We start from the raw sequence: 14,472 nt of genomic DNA, 5'->3' as shown, positions 1-14,472 counted from the left end.
TTGGCAAGTGTCCGTTGCTGAGGCAGACCGGGAGAAGACCGCCTTCGCCACCCCTATGGGTCTCTGCGAGTTCAAAAGCATGCCCTTCGAGCTGTGCAATGCGCCAGGAACCTTCCAGAGGCTGATGGAATGCTGCTTGGGACAAGATTTTAGGGTGTATAAAAAGGGAGATTAGATCCCGTGATCCCAACGTATTGTTACACCTCTATAAATCACTTGTAAGGCTACATCTGGAATATGGGAACCAGTTTGGGCTCCACATTTTAAAAAGGACATTCAGAAGTTAGAGTCAGTTCAAAGGTGGGCAACTAGACTACTACAAGGAATGGAAGGCCTCCCATATGATGACAAGTTGAAAAAGTTATTAAGTGATTATTGGCTGCAATGGGGCTTTCTGGCTGGTGCCAGCCTCTCTTCTTAGCACACAGGAACCACAATCCCTACACCATGCTTCAATGGATTCTCTCATCCCAGCCCAGTAAAACTACATATTTTACACAGTCATAAGCAGCCAAAAGGGATCTATTCTATTCAATTGCAAATGATCTAGATAAGACTGAGAATAAGATACTGCACGGGACATAGCAGAGTTGGTCAAGTTGAGTGGAGATGAGTTTGCTATTTGGCACAGCTTTTTGCATCAATAAAGCAAGTAAAAGGTGTGAAAGATAAAAAAAAGGGTGAAAGTGTGAAAAGTGAATTGGCCAAATTGAGGTGCATATAAAGTTTTTGCTTTCTTTCAATTCACTAATGGGGCTCATTTGAATCAGGTGAATTGAGTTCTGCTTTTGGAAACTGGGTTAAGAAGGGGTGCACCGGTCCTGGAGGTACTGCAATACCAGGTCAATGCGTGGAGTGGACAGAGCAAGATTTTTTCCATCTCCTTGTTCTAAAAATCCATTTAATATATGGTCCCCAGAGAGGGGACGTATCAGATATTAAACTGATAAGAACAGATTTAATTTTTTTTTTTTTCTGTTTATCAGTAGGACTTCAAAATAACAAAGGTGATCGCCTCCCGTTGCCTGGGAACCGTCCAGGCACAAGAGGGCTATGTGTCACCAGAAGGCGCACACACTTCCTCAAGGCCGGCAGACGTGCAATCCCAGGCACCTTCCAGTACCGACCAAGGTAGCGTCCTCCGAAACTACACTTGATCTTAGCCAAAAGGCCGAGAAGCTATAACCCGAATTGGTTACGGCCTTGAGTGGCACCCTGGCCTATACCGGACACATCTTAGGGAGAGGGAGACAAACCCACGCCTACAGAAGACATTTTGTCACCCAAGCCAACCCTTGAAAAGGCTGTTTTGCAGAGCAAAAACAAGAAGAATGGTGCTTTTTGCAGCCGCCGCCCACTGCAATGAATCTGAATAACTCCTCCTTTTGGACACAAGCACCTCCCCTCCCCCTTGCAGTCTTTCCAATTCATGATACAAAAAGACGGACGGACAGGACAGGACAGGACAGGCTGCCTGACTTTCCGTCACTGCCACCCTTTGCCATCCTTGCCCGTAGAAAGCCCTTTCATCATCCCCAAACCCTAATCTTTTCCCTTCCCTTCCCAGATGCGTCTCACTCCCTTTCATTAGGAAGTGAGCGCAGCCTTTTCTCCGTTCTGCACATGCGCGACGTTAAACACAAATGCGCAGGCGTGCCTTCCATTACCCTCACTGCATTCCACTCCCATACAGGAAGTGGGCGCAGCTATTACTACGGTCGCACATAAAAGAACCCACGGCCACCACTGCACATAGCTGACTCCACCACAGGACACCCACTTCTACACCAACGCAGGTAAGACAGGATCGGCACCTCTATGCTCCCGTTACAATCAGGCTCAGTCACCATGTGATAACGCTCTCAACTCTTTAGTTGCAGGCTCCCCTTGCTTCACCTCCACTGGCTGTGCTGCCATTTCCTCTCCCACCTGGAAGGTATACTTTATTCCACTATTTTCCTGTTTCTCTCTTCCCCCTTTTCCCATAACCTACTTTTATCTGCATTTGTGGGGTATTTATATGCTATTTACATCATAGTTTTATTCATTAATATGGAAGGGAAGAGTGCCCATGAGAGTGTTGAACTGCGGAGAGCAAAAGATTAAGCTGCTCCGATTTGCCACCATTGATAAGCTGTTCTCAGTAGATACACATGCTATCCAAACAGCAGCATCCACCATTGCTTCAGCCCACCCATTCAGTGACAGCTCACCAAGTCAGCCAGAGGAGTGGTGTAAGGAATTACACGTAGGCACTGACTCCACACCTTCACATCACAAGAAGGGGGTCTACAGGCTAGTGCAAGAATACGAGCAAGTCTTCAGCAAACATCCGCTAGACTTTTGAAAAATAAAAGGGGTCAAACACTACATCCCCACAAGTGCACACCCACCCATCAAAGAGAGATATAAGCCAAATCTACCTGCACATGACCAGTGTACCAAGGACATGTTGAGCAACATGAAGGAGGCTGGGGTTATCCGTGACAGTTGTAGCCTCTGGGCAGCTCCGTTGGTCCTGTTAAAGAAGAAGGACAGCACCACTCCCCTGTATTGAGGAATAGCTAGCTGCATTGACAACTGCAAATTATTTTTCTACCCTTGATCTCACTAGTCACTATTGGCAAGTGTCCGTTGCTGAGGCAGACCGGGAGAAGACCGCCTTTGCCACCCCGATGGGTCTCTGCGAGTTCAAAAGCATGCCCTTCGAGCTGTGCAATTTGCCAGGAACCTTCAAGAGGCTGATGGAATGCTGCTTGGGACACCGAAACTTTGAAACGGTACTGCTATACCTTTATGATGTTATTGTTTATTCTAACGCAAACAAGATTTTAGGGTGTATAAAAAGGGAGATTAGATCCGATGATCCCAACGTATTGTTACCCCTCTATAAATCACTTGTAAGGCCACATCTGGAATATGGGGTAAAGTCCTGAGCAGGTTGATAACCATTGGTTTGAGCATGGTAGGGTGTAATACGCATCTTCCTGCATCGGTAAAAGCTGCAGAAGTCCTTGAAGATTTCCGCTTCAAAGGCAGTGCCTTGATCTGTGAGGACTCTCTCTGAGTAGCCATGAGGTCTGCATAAGTGTGCTTGGAAGACCTTCGCTGCAGTATGGGCCATTAGATCTTTGACTTGTACCACAACCATAAATCTCGAGTAGTTGTCTACCATCGTAAGTGCATACGTGAGCTCACCTCGATATTCTGCAACAAAACTCCCTTTTTCGATTTCAGTTTCAGCAAACACTCCTCTTCCTGTAGAAAATATTTATCATTACCTAAGACAGTCATTCTAATGCATGACAATATTAAGGCAATTTAGTTAAAACTTGTTTTAACTCACCTTTAAGGGGATTGATGTATTTCATGGTCAATCCAGGTTTGTCAGTGATGGCACTGACATAATGTATGGCGTCTTTTTCGGGCGTGCTGGAAAATCACCCATCATGGTGTGGATTACCTCATTTTCCTTCTCCACTGGACTGGGAACTGGAGCCTCATCCGCTACTCTCAATGCTGGTGGGCACTTCTTCAGGTGGTCTCGGGAAACCGTGGCCAAAGTCCCCCCCTGGTCACGGCTGATCTGGTAGGCCTTCCCATTCTCCCATCCTGTGGGCTGGACTACATACGGGGTTTTTTCCCATTGATCATCCAGCTTGTGGGTGTGCGCCTGTGGGGATGTGGTGTTGGACCCCTTTTATTCCCCCAAAATCTAGCGGGCTTCCCACCGGTAACCCGCTCCCCAGCTTGGATGGATGCTGAGGGAGCCCCTTTTGCCCGCAGGCTCTGGCCCTGGGAACTGTAGCCTTGGCGGTGACTGTGCTTCCCTCTACGGTGTGAGCTGTTGCCTTCAATCGGGTCTTGACTGCTGGGAAACCCTGGAGGTTCCTGTCGCTAACGGATTTGACCGGTTTTACGGCGACTCCTAGCCTGGTCGGGGTCCGTAGGCCCTGCCGGATGGTGCTGGCTTCTCTTCACTCCCAGATCTGGTACCGGCGGGCCACCGCCCATCCCCGGTCCGTACGGTTCACTCCAATCAGCCTCTCCTGCAGAAGGTCACCACCGTCTGCCAACCTTGCTGAGTGCCCGGGCCACATACCCGGACACGGTCAGTCTCCTCTCCTCTTCACTTCTCTAACTCCAAAACTGATCTCTAATCTGACTCCTTTTCCCGCCTCCAGGACTGTGAACTCCTCGGTGGGTGGGATCAACCGCCTGGCCCACCCCCTGGTGTGGACATCAGCCCCTGGAGGAAGGCAACTAGGATTTGTGTTTAGCTTCGGTGTGCCTAGCCGGAGTGTAGAGTGTGTTGGTGTAGTACCTGTGACGACCTGGCTTGTCCAGGGCGCCACATTCCCCTATAGTAAAATGCAGACCGTCCGCGGGCTGCCCGTCCATCACCGGTTTTATTTTCACAACTGAAAAAGAATAAAACGGTAAAACATGTAAAAGCATCATAAACATTTTACAACGGTACAGCTTCCGCTCTTCTCCCACCCAAACAACCTGGCCCTGATGCTGCCCCTAAGAAGCGGGCAGCACCCCTTGACCCCAGTCCAGCACCAAGTTGCCCGAGCGGGTTCTGTCTCTTTCAGGGGGCCCACGTCCAAGGGGACCCCTGAACCCCCGGAGGATCGCCACCGGTTACGGTAGTGGCGGGCCTAGGCCATCCCTTTCCTCCAGGCCCATCCTCCCAAATCAGCCTCTCCGGAGGCGGTAACGGTGTCAAGCCAACAAACATTTTTATTTACATTGCACTAAGTTTGTGGTTGCCCTGCAAGTTCTCGGGCTTGTCCGTAAGCAGTTCCTTACGCAATGGTTGCACAGTCCCTACGGGGACAACAGTTGCCGGCAACGGCCGGTTTAATCACGGTTCAATCAGGTAAACTTCTTTGGTTGATCATCTTTACTTATCATTTAAAACTTTCAAACTGGTACACTCAACACATAAAGCCCCCCCTTTTAAAGAGTAGTTTCCCTGTACCTAAGTGGGGGTCTACCTAGGTTGGGGCGAGTGGACCTTCGGGGTCCGGTGTCAGTGGTGACAGGCAGTGGGGCAGAGGGAACAGTCAGTTCCTCCTCCCTGCTATCATGTGGGGCAGGCGGAGGCGTAGGGGAGCTGGGTACAGGTACATCCCTGGGCACTGGCTCGCGGTTAACCGTTTCCATCATTTCTTCATCCACGGGTTGTGGGAACAGTATCACTGGAAGGATCACCGCACCGTTCTGTGTAGGCCAGTCTGCTGGAAAATCACCCATCATGGTGTGGATTACCTCATTTTCCTTCTCCACTGGACTGGGAACTGGAGCCTCATCCGCTACTCTCAATGCTGGTGGGCACTTCTTCAGGTGGTCTCGGGAAACCGTGGCCAAAGTCCCCCCCTGGTCACGGCTGATCTGGTAGGCCTTCCCATTCTCCCATCCTGTGGGCTGGACTACATACGGGGTTTTTTCCCATTGATCATCCAGCTTGTGGGCCCTTCTTTTCCGCTTCAGCACTACATCCCCAGGTTGGAAGGAACCGGCAGGCGCCTTCTTGTTGAAGCACTGCTCCTGTTGTCCCCGACTCCGGCACAAGTTCTTTTCAACATACTCCTGGACCTGTCGGTACTGTGTCCTCCGCCGAGTGTCCCATTCAGCTGTCGACAGGAGTGCTTCTGAAGCTTCCAAGCCCATTTCCAGATCCACTGGTAGCCGGCCGGGACGAGCTCTCATCAGGTATGCTGGAGTGCATTTCGTAGAGCTGGAAGGGATGTTGTTGTACATATCGACCAGGTCAGGTAGCTTCTCCAGCCACAGGTTCCGCTCTTCCAGTGGTAACGTCTTGAGGAGGCCCAGGACCAAGTGGTTCATCTTTTCACAAATGCCATTGGTTTGGGCGTGGTAAGGCGTGGTCCAGATTTTCTTGCAGCCGTACAACTGGCAGAATTCCTGGAATACCTCTGCTTCAAAGGCCGGACCCTGGTCGGTAAGCACCCTCTCCGGGTACCAATGCGGTCAACAGAAATAAGCCTGGAAAGCCTTAGCAGCGGTGCGGCCGGTTAAGTCCTTAACTGGGATAACCACCAGGAACCTCGAGTAGTGGTCTACGATGGTCAGAGCGTAGGTGTACCCACTTCGGCTGGGGGTGAGCTTTACATGGTCAAGGGCAACCAGCTCCAGCGGTTGGTGTGTAATGATCGGGTGTAGGGGTGCCTTCTGGCTGGCCTCGTCCTTCCTTCTCAATGCGCAAGGGCCACATTCTCGGCACCAGGCCTCCACAGATTCCCGCATTCCACTCCAATAGAACCGCTCTCTTAACAACATCTCTAGCTTCTTCCACCCGAAGTGCACTGCACCATCATGGTATGCTTGCAGGACGGTGGGCACGTTAGCCTGGGGAATCACCAGCTGGCGGATCTTCTCGTGAGTCTTTGGATTAATCAGCTCGCGATACAACTTCCCCTGGTGTAGGTATAGCCGGGTCCGTTCTTGCCACAGACGTTGGGCTTCGGCAGGGGCAGCAGGGTCTATCCCAGCAGAACCCTGTTCCACTAGAGTCTTGACCAGGCGGACAGCAGGTGCCTGGTCCTGAGCTTCCTGCCAGTCCTGTCGGGGCAGCGGATCCAGGTTCACCCGTTGTTGGTAGACGTGCACCTTCTCAGTGAATGGCCGGTGAAATGCAGGCAACTCGATCTCTTCGAGGTCATCATCCTCTGGCCCCTCTTCCGACAGGTGGGGCATCCGGGAGAGTGCATTGGCATTGACGTTGGTACGGCCGGCCCGGTACTTGATGGTGAAATCGTAGTTGGCTAACCTGGTCACCCACCGCTGCTCCAACGCGCCCAGCTTGGCCGTATCTAGATGGGTCAGCAGGTTATTGTCTGTGTACGCGGTGAACTTGGCTGCTGCCAGGTAATGGCGGAACCGCTCGGTGATAGCCCACACCAGTGCCAAGAGCTCAAGCTTGAAGGAGATGTAGTTCTCAGGGTTCCTCTCAGTCGGTCGGAGTTTTCGGCTAGCATAAGCTATTACCTTTTCCCTTCTGTCTTGGACCTGGGATAGAACAGCCCCCAAGCCCACATTGCTGGCGTCGGTGTAGAGGATGAATGGGCGGCTGTAGTCAGGGTACGCTAGGATTTCCTCTCCGGTCAGGGCTGTTCTCAGCTGGCGGAAGGATTCCTCATGCTTTTCTTCCCACACCAATGGGGCTACTAGGGATCTACCACCATTGGTCTGTCCTACGAGGAGGTCTTGCATGGGGGCAGCCATCTTTGTGTACCCCTTAATGAAGCGACGGTAATATCCCACCAGGCCCAGAAACTGCCTCACTTCCCTCACTGTGGTCGGTCTCGGCCAGTCTTGGATGGCGGTGATCTTCTCGGGGTTGGGGGCGACACCTTCCGCACCAACCACATGTCCTAGGTACTGCACTCTGGGTTTCAGCAGATGACACTTTGAGGGCTTCAACTTCATCCCATACTTGGCAAGGGACGCGAACACCTCGGCTAGGTGCTCCAGGTGGGCTTCATACGTCTGTGAGTACACAATCACATCATCCAAGTACAGCAAAACGGTCCCATAGGCAGTCTTCTCTCGGTCTTCCGGTGCCACGGCCACCTGCCAGTACCCGCTGGTGAGGTCAAGGGTGGAGAAGTAGTTAGCGGTTCTCAGCGAGGCCAGGGACTCTTTGATGCGGGGCAGAGGGTAAGCATCCTTATGCGTTATCTGGTTAATCTTCCGGTAATCCACACACATCCGCATGGTGCCATCCTTCTTCTTAACCAGCACCAACGGAGCGGCCCAGGGACTACAGCTGTCCCTAATAACCCCTGCCTCCTTCATGTTCCTCAACATGTCTTTGGCGCATTGGTAGTGCGCAGGGGGAATAGGCCTGTATCTCTCTTTAATAGGGGAGTGTGTACCGGTAGGGATGTGGTGTTGAACCCCTTTAATCTGCCCAAAATCTAGAGGGTGCTTGCTAAAAACCCGCTCATACTCCTGTACCACCCGGTATACCCCTTCCTTGTGGTGTATGGGGGTATCATCAGTGCCGACATGTAGCTCTCGATACCACTCGCCTAACTCCCCCAGGGATGAGTGGGAACCGGCAGCAGGCGGTGTGACCGGGGGAACGGCTTCATGGATCGTGTGGGGATCTAGAGTGAGCAATTTGGCAAGGGTAGCGTACCGGGTGGTGCATGAATGCACACATATTGGTTTTATAATCTTATTGTATTACTTTATATTCTTATTTCACTTGTGCATATCTCCACCATAATCCTGGCTAAGAAATATAGCTTTTTTTGGGGTACACAGGTAGTAAGGTCTTCTTTCTATTTCTTTAGGGGTGATATAGCCTGGTGGAACTCTAGACCTCTAACATTATATATGCACCCTTTTTCTTTATGGTTCTTGGACACCTTATAACATTCTTCCATACATATATATCTTTCTCATAAATTATAAATAATTAGGCATTTTTATATATTTTATTTACATTTTCATAAATAACTTTTTACAAAGCATGGGGGACATTCTCACATACATATAATTTTCATGTACGCATTCTGAAAATTTACGCATAAACCGTACACACTCCTTTTTGTAACAATTTCTATAACTCATTCGCTGAACTCTCATCCCGGATATTCATTCTTACACCGAATTTCCTGTTATAACACAACATTCATGATTTTTATTCAATTTATTTTTATTTTTTAGGTTTATTAGTAGTGATGAGCGAGTACTAAAAAGCTCGGGTGCTCGAAGCTCGGGCCGAGCCTCCCAAGATACTCGTGTACTCGGCCCGAGCACCGAGCCCAATGTTATCCTATGGGAGACCCGAGTATTTTTGTGAAATGACCACCGGCAGCATGTAGAAACCCTAAAAATGGCACAAAAGTCTCCGAAGAGTGCTCAAATGACATGGCAACAGCATGGGGAAGACCCCTTGAAGCATTTATCACTCAAAAGTCACAGCTGTGAATAATTTTGTCCGCGTTTTACGCCATTTTTACGGACTCACCAGAAAACCTTCCAAAATGACACCAAAATGATTTTTCATAGCGGAAATGTTAAGGGCACATACCCAATAGTGAGATAGAGCTAATGTATGTTACTTTTTGAGATCAATACATGAAAGATTTTACGTAAAACATTGTGTGGCACTCCGATGTCCCTGAGAAGAGACGTACATAAAGGCCTCTGAGTCTAATGTGCCCATTTTGAGGAACTGAGTCTTTGTAGTATTTTCCTTTGCCAGGGCAGTCCAAAATTGTGAGGTTCACCAATGCCCCTGCATACAGACGTGCATGATGGCCTGTAAACCTGAAGTGCCCATTGTAAGGAAGTGGGTCTATTGTAGTATAGCCCTTAGGCAGGGCAGCCAAAAATTGGGAGGCTCCACGTTGTCCCTGGATAGAGACGTGCATGAGGGCCTCAAATCATTAAGTGTCCAGTGTCAGGAAGTGGGTGTATTATAGTATAGCCCTTAGGCAGGGCAGCCAAAAATTGGGAGGCTCCATGTTGTCCCTGGATAGAGACGTGCATGAGGGCCTGTAAACCTGAAGTGCACATTGGAAGGAAGTGGGTCTTTTGTAGTATAGTCCTTTGGCAGGGCAGCCAAAAATTGGGAGGCTCCACGTTGTCCCTGGATAGAGACGTGCATGAGGGCCTGTAAACCTGAAGTGCCCATTGGAAGGAAGTGGGTCTTTTGTAGTATAGCCCTTTGGCAGGGCAGCCAAAAATTGGGAGGCTCCACGTTGTCCCTGGATAGAGACATGCATGAGGGCCTCAAAACATTAAGTGTCCATTGTCAGGAAGTGGGTGTATTATAGTATAGCCCTTAGGCAGGGCAGCCAAAAATTGGGAGGCTCCACGTTGTCCCTGGATAGAGACGTGCATGAGGGCCTGTAAACCTGAAGTGCCCATTGGAAGGAAGTGGGTCTTTTGTAGTATAGCCCTTTGGCAGGGCAGCCAAAAATTGGGAGGCTCCACGTTGTCCCTGGATAGAGACGTGCATGAGGGCCTCAAAACATTAAGTGTCCATTGTCAGGAAGTGGGTGTATTATAGTATAGCCCTTTGGCAGGGCAGCCAAAAATTGGGAGGCTCCACGTTGTCCCTGGATAGAGACGTGCATGAGGGCCTCAAAACATTAAGTGTCCATTGTCAGGAAGTGGGTGTATTATAGTATAGCCCTTAGGCAGGGCAGCCAAAAATTGGGAGGCTCCACGTTGTCCCTGGATAGAGACGTGCATGAGGGCCTCAAAACATTAAGTGTCCATTGTCAGGAAGTGGGTCTTTTGTAGTATAGCCCTTTGGCAGGGCAGCCAAAAATTGGGAGGCTCCACGTTGTCCCTGGATAGAGACGTGCATGAGGGCCTCAAAACATTAAGTGTCCATTGTCAGGAAGTGGGTGTATTATAGTATAGCCCTTAGGCAGGGCAGCCAAAAATTGGGAGGCTCCACGTTGTCCCTGGATAGAGACGTGCATGAGGGCCTCAAAACATTAAGTGTCCATTGTCAGGAAGTGGGTCATTTGTAGTATAGCCCTTTGGCAGGGCAGCCAAAAATTGGGAAGCTCCACGTTGTCCCTGGATAGAGACGTGCATGAGGGCCTCAAAACATTAAGTGTCCATTGTCAGGAAGTGGGTGTATTATAGTATAGCCCTTTGGCAGGGCAGCCAAAAATTGGGAGGCTCCACATTGTCCCTGCATAGAGACGTGCATGAGGGCCTCAAAACATTGTTCCCATTGCAAAGGAGCGGGTCTCCTGTCGTTGTAATGTCCATTCTGCAAAGAATGGGCGAAAAAATTTACCACTGGGGGTATACCTGAAACAAAGGCCTAACTCTTGTAACGGTCATCATGGTGGCGCATGAGGAGAAGGAGGAGCAGTCCAGCGATTATCCAAAGTCCAGAAGTGTGTACCCATGGGTGACTGGAGGTACATGGCAAATTCCCGTTACAAACTTTAAATTCCGCTCTCATTTGCTGGTGGTGTGGTGAAGTCTGGCCCAATCCAACCCTTGTTCATCTTGATCAGAGTCAGCCTGTCAGCATTTTCAGTTGACAGGCGGGTGCGTTTATCTGTAATGATTCCACCTGCGGCACTAAAAACACGCTCTGACAAAACGCTAGCGGCAGGGCAGGCCAGGACTTCCAAGGCGTAGAGAGCCAATTCATGCCACGTGTCCACCTTGGATACCCAATAATTGTAAGGCACAGAGGAATGTCGGAGTACAGTTGTTCGATCTGCAAGGTACTCCTTGAGCATCTGGGCAAACTTAGGATTTCTTGTGGCACTACCCCGCACCTCAGGGGCTGTGGTACGTGAGGGGCTGAGAAAACTGTCCCACATCTTAAAGACTGTTCCCCTACCTCTGGCGGATTGGACTTGTGCCTCTCTCGGCTGTACGCCTTGGTTGTCCACTGATTCCTGACCTATGCCGCTAGCGTTTTGTGAGGGGAATGCTTTGCCTACTTCCGTGACTATGGCCTTCCGGAACTGCTGCATTTTGGTTGACCTCTCCGCCTCGGGAATAAGAGACATAAAGTTCTCCTTGTAGCGTGGGTCTAACAGTGTTACCAACCAGTAATGATTGTCGGCCAAGATGTTCTTAACGCGAGGGTCACGAGACAGGCAGCTTACCATAAAGTCAGCCATGTGCGCCAGACTCTTAACAGCCAGGACTTCAGTAGCCTGACCAACACGTTGACTGAACATGCTGTCCTCCTCCTCCTCCTCCTCCTCCTCATCTACCCTGTCCTCTGGCCAGCCACGCTGAACCGAGGATATGACTGGTGTGCATGTCATATCCTCAATTTGGCCGGAGATTTGCTCCATGTCTTCATCCTCCTCCTCGTCATAGTCCTCCACTGCACGTTGTGATGAGACGAGGCTGGGCTGTGTGTTATCACCCACACCCACTACTGTTTCTTGCTGCAACTCATCGCGCTCCGCCTGCAATGCATCATGTTTGGTTTTGAGCAGAGACCGTTTTAGAAGGCAGAGTAGCGGTATGGTGACGCTAATAATGGCGTCATCACCACTCACCATCTTGGTGGAGTCCTCAAAGTTTTGGAGGATGGTACATAGGTCGGACATCCATCTCCACTCCTCAGGTGTTATGTGTGGAGTTTGACCCATTTCCCGACGGCTTAGGTGATGCAGGTACTCAACAACTGCCCTTTTCTGCTCACATATCCTGACCAACATGTGCAGAGTTGAATTCCAACGCGTGGGGACATCACACACCAGTCTGTGAGCCGGAAGATGCAAACTGCACTGAAAGCCGGCAAGGCCGGCTGAAGCAGTAGGTGACTTTCGAAAATGTGCAGACAGGCGGCGAACTTTTACCAGCAGATCAGACAGCTCTGGGTATGACTTTAGAAACCGCTGAACCACGAGGTTGAGCACATGGGCCACGCATGGAACATGTGTCAGCTGGCCTCGCCTCAAAGCCGCCACCAGGTTCCGGCCATTGTCACACACGACCTTTCCTGGCTTTAGGTTCAGAGGTGTGAGCCAGTGATCTGCCTGCTGTTTCAGAGCTGTCCACAGCTCTTCTGCATTGTGGGGTTTGTCACCTATGCAGATTAGCTTCAGCACAGCCTGTTGCCGCTTCGCCGAGGCAGTGCTGCAGTGCTTCCAGCTTGGGACTGGTGTGGAGGGTACAGTGGATGAGGATGCGCAGGAGGAGGAGGAGGCTGAAGAGCATGACATTCCGGAGCTGTAGAGTGTGGGTGAAACACTGACTGAGGTAGGGCCTGCAAACCTTGGTGTGGGAAGGACGTGTTCCGTCCCTCGCTCAGACTGGGTCCCAGCTTCCACAATATTAACCCAGTGTGCCGTCAACGAGATGTAGCGGCCTTGCCCACAAGCACTTGTCCACGTGTCTGTGGTTAGGTGGACTTTGGGTGAAACAGCGTTGTTCAGGGCACGTGTGATGTTTTGTGACACGTGGTTATGCAACGCGGGGACGGCACACCGGGAGAAATAGTGGCGACTGGGGACCGAGTAACGTGGGACAGCTGCCGCCATCAGGTCGCGGAATGCTTCTGTCTCCACCAGTCTAAAAGGCAACATTTCCAGCGCAAGCAGTCGCGAAATGTTAGCATTTAGAACTGTGGCATGTGGGGTGTTGGCAGTGTATTTGCGCCTGCGTTCAAAGGTTTGCTGAATGGATAACTGAACGCTGCGCTGGGACAAGGACGTGCTTGATGATGGTGTTATTTCTGAGTAGGCAACTGCAGGTGCAGGACCGGAGGAGGCTTGTTCGCAGGCAGCATGGACAGGGGATTGGCTCGCATGCACAACCAGCGAAGACGTAGCAGTGACATTAGCAAGCACTGCTCCTCGACTCTGTTGTACTTCCCACAAAGTCGGGTGCTTGGCTGACATGTGCCTGATCATGCTGGTGGTGGTCAGGCTGCTAGTTTTGGTACCCCTGCTGATGCTGGCACGGCAGGTGTTGCAAATGGCCTTTTTAGAATCATCTGGATCCAACTTAAAAAACTGCCAGACTCGGGAAGACCTAACATTTGTACAGGCACCTTGTGTCGTGTTGTTGTTCCGGGGAATGGTTGCCTGACTTCTGCCTGGAGCCACCACCCTGCTTCTTACTGCCTGTTGGGATGCTACGCCTCCCTCCCCCTGTGCACTGCTGTCCTCGCTCTGCATATCCTCCTGCCAGGTTGGGTCAGTTACTGGATCATCCACCACGTCGTCTTCCTCTTCCGCACCCTGCTCCTCCTCCTGACTTCCTGACAATTGTGTCTCATCATCGTCCACCCCTTGTTGAGACACGTTGCCAACTTCGTGAGAACGTGGCTGCTCAAATATTTGGCCATCTGTACATACGATCTCCTCATGACCCACTTCAACATGAGCTGGCGAGAGGCCAGAATGTGCGAATGGAAACGTGAACAGCTCTTCCGAGTGTCCAAGTGTGGGATCATTAATGTCCAAGGACGTGTACTCAGCCTTGTGGTAGGAAGGAGGATCAGGTTCTGAAATGTGCGGTGCAGTATCACGGCTACTGACACTTGACCGTGTGGAAGACAGAGTGTTTGTGGTGGTGCCAATCTGACTGGAAGCATTATCCGCTATCCAACTAACAACCTGTTGACACTGGTCTTGGTTCAAGAGCGGTGTACTGCTGCGGTCCCCAAGAATTTGGGACAGGACGTGCGAGCGACTAGATGTGGCCCTTTGTTGTGGCAAAATTAGAGCTTGCCCACGACCTCGGCCTCTGCCTGCACCACCATCACGTCCACTTCCTTGTTCCTTGCCAACGCCCTTGCGCATTTTGCAATGCTGTGCTGACGTGTATTCACTAGACTTGGGCGTTATATCAAAGTTTGTGCAAATTGTGCACCTGTACGCTGCCACCGACAGGCACACACGTGCGGTTTTTAAATGCAAGCACGGACGCACTAAGAACCTAACAGGTTTTAGGAGCAAAAATTAATGACGAGAACTCTGA

At 50.6% G+C, this 14,472-nt stretch overlaps 1 pseudogene; it reads right to left on the bottom strand.

Annotated features, from left to right (window-relative positions):
- Positions 1 to 805: 805 nt before the first annotated feature.
- Positions 806 to 1,012, bottom strand: LOC142260702 (U2 spliceosomal RNA; annotated as a pseudogene).
- Between the last annotated feature and the right edge of the window lie 13,460 nt (positions 1,013 to 14,472).

This window comes from Anomaloglossus baeobatrachus, unplaced genomic scaffold (genome assembly GCF_048569485.1).
Source record: "Anomaloglossus baeobatrachus isolate aAnoBae1 unplaced genomic scaffold, aAnoBae1.hap1 Scaffold_167, whole genome shotgun sequence".
NCBI classification, from domain to species: Eukaryota; Metazoa; Chordata; class Amphibia; order Anura; family Aromobatidae; genus Anomaloglossus; species Anomaloglossus baeobatrachus.
This window is presented reverse-complemented; position numbering and strand designations above follow the sequence as displayed.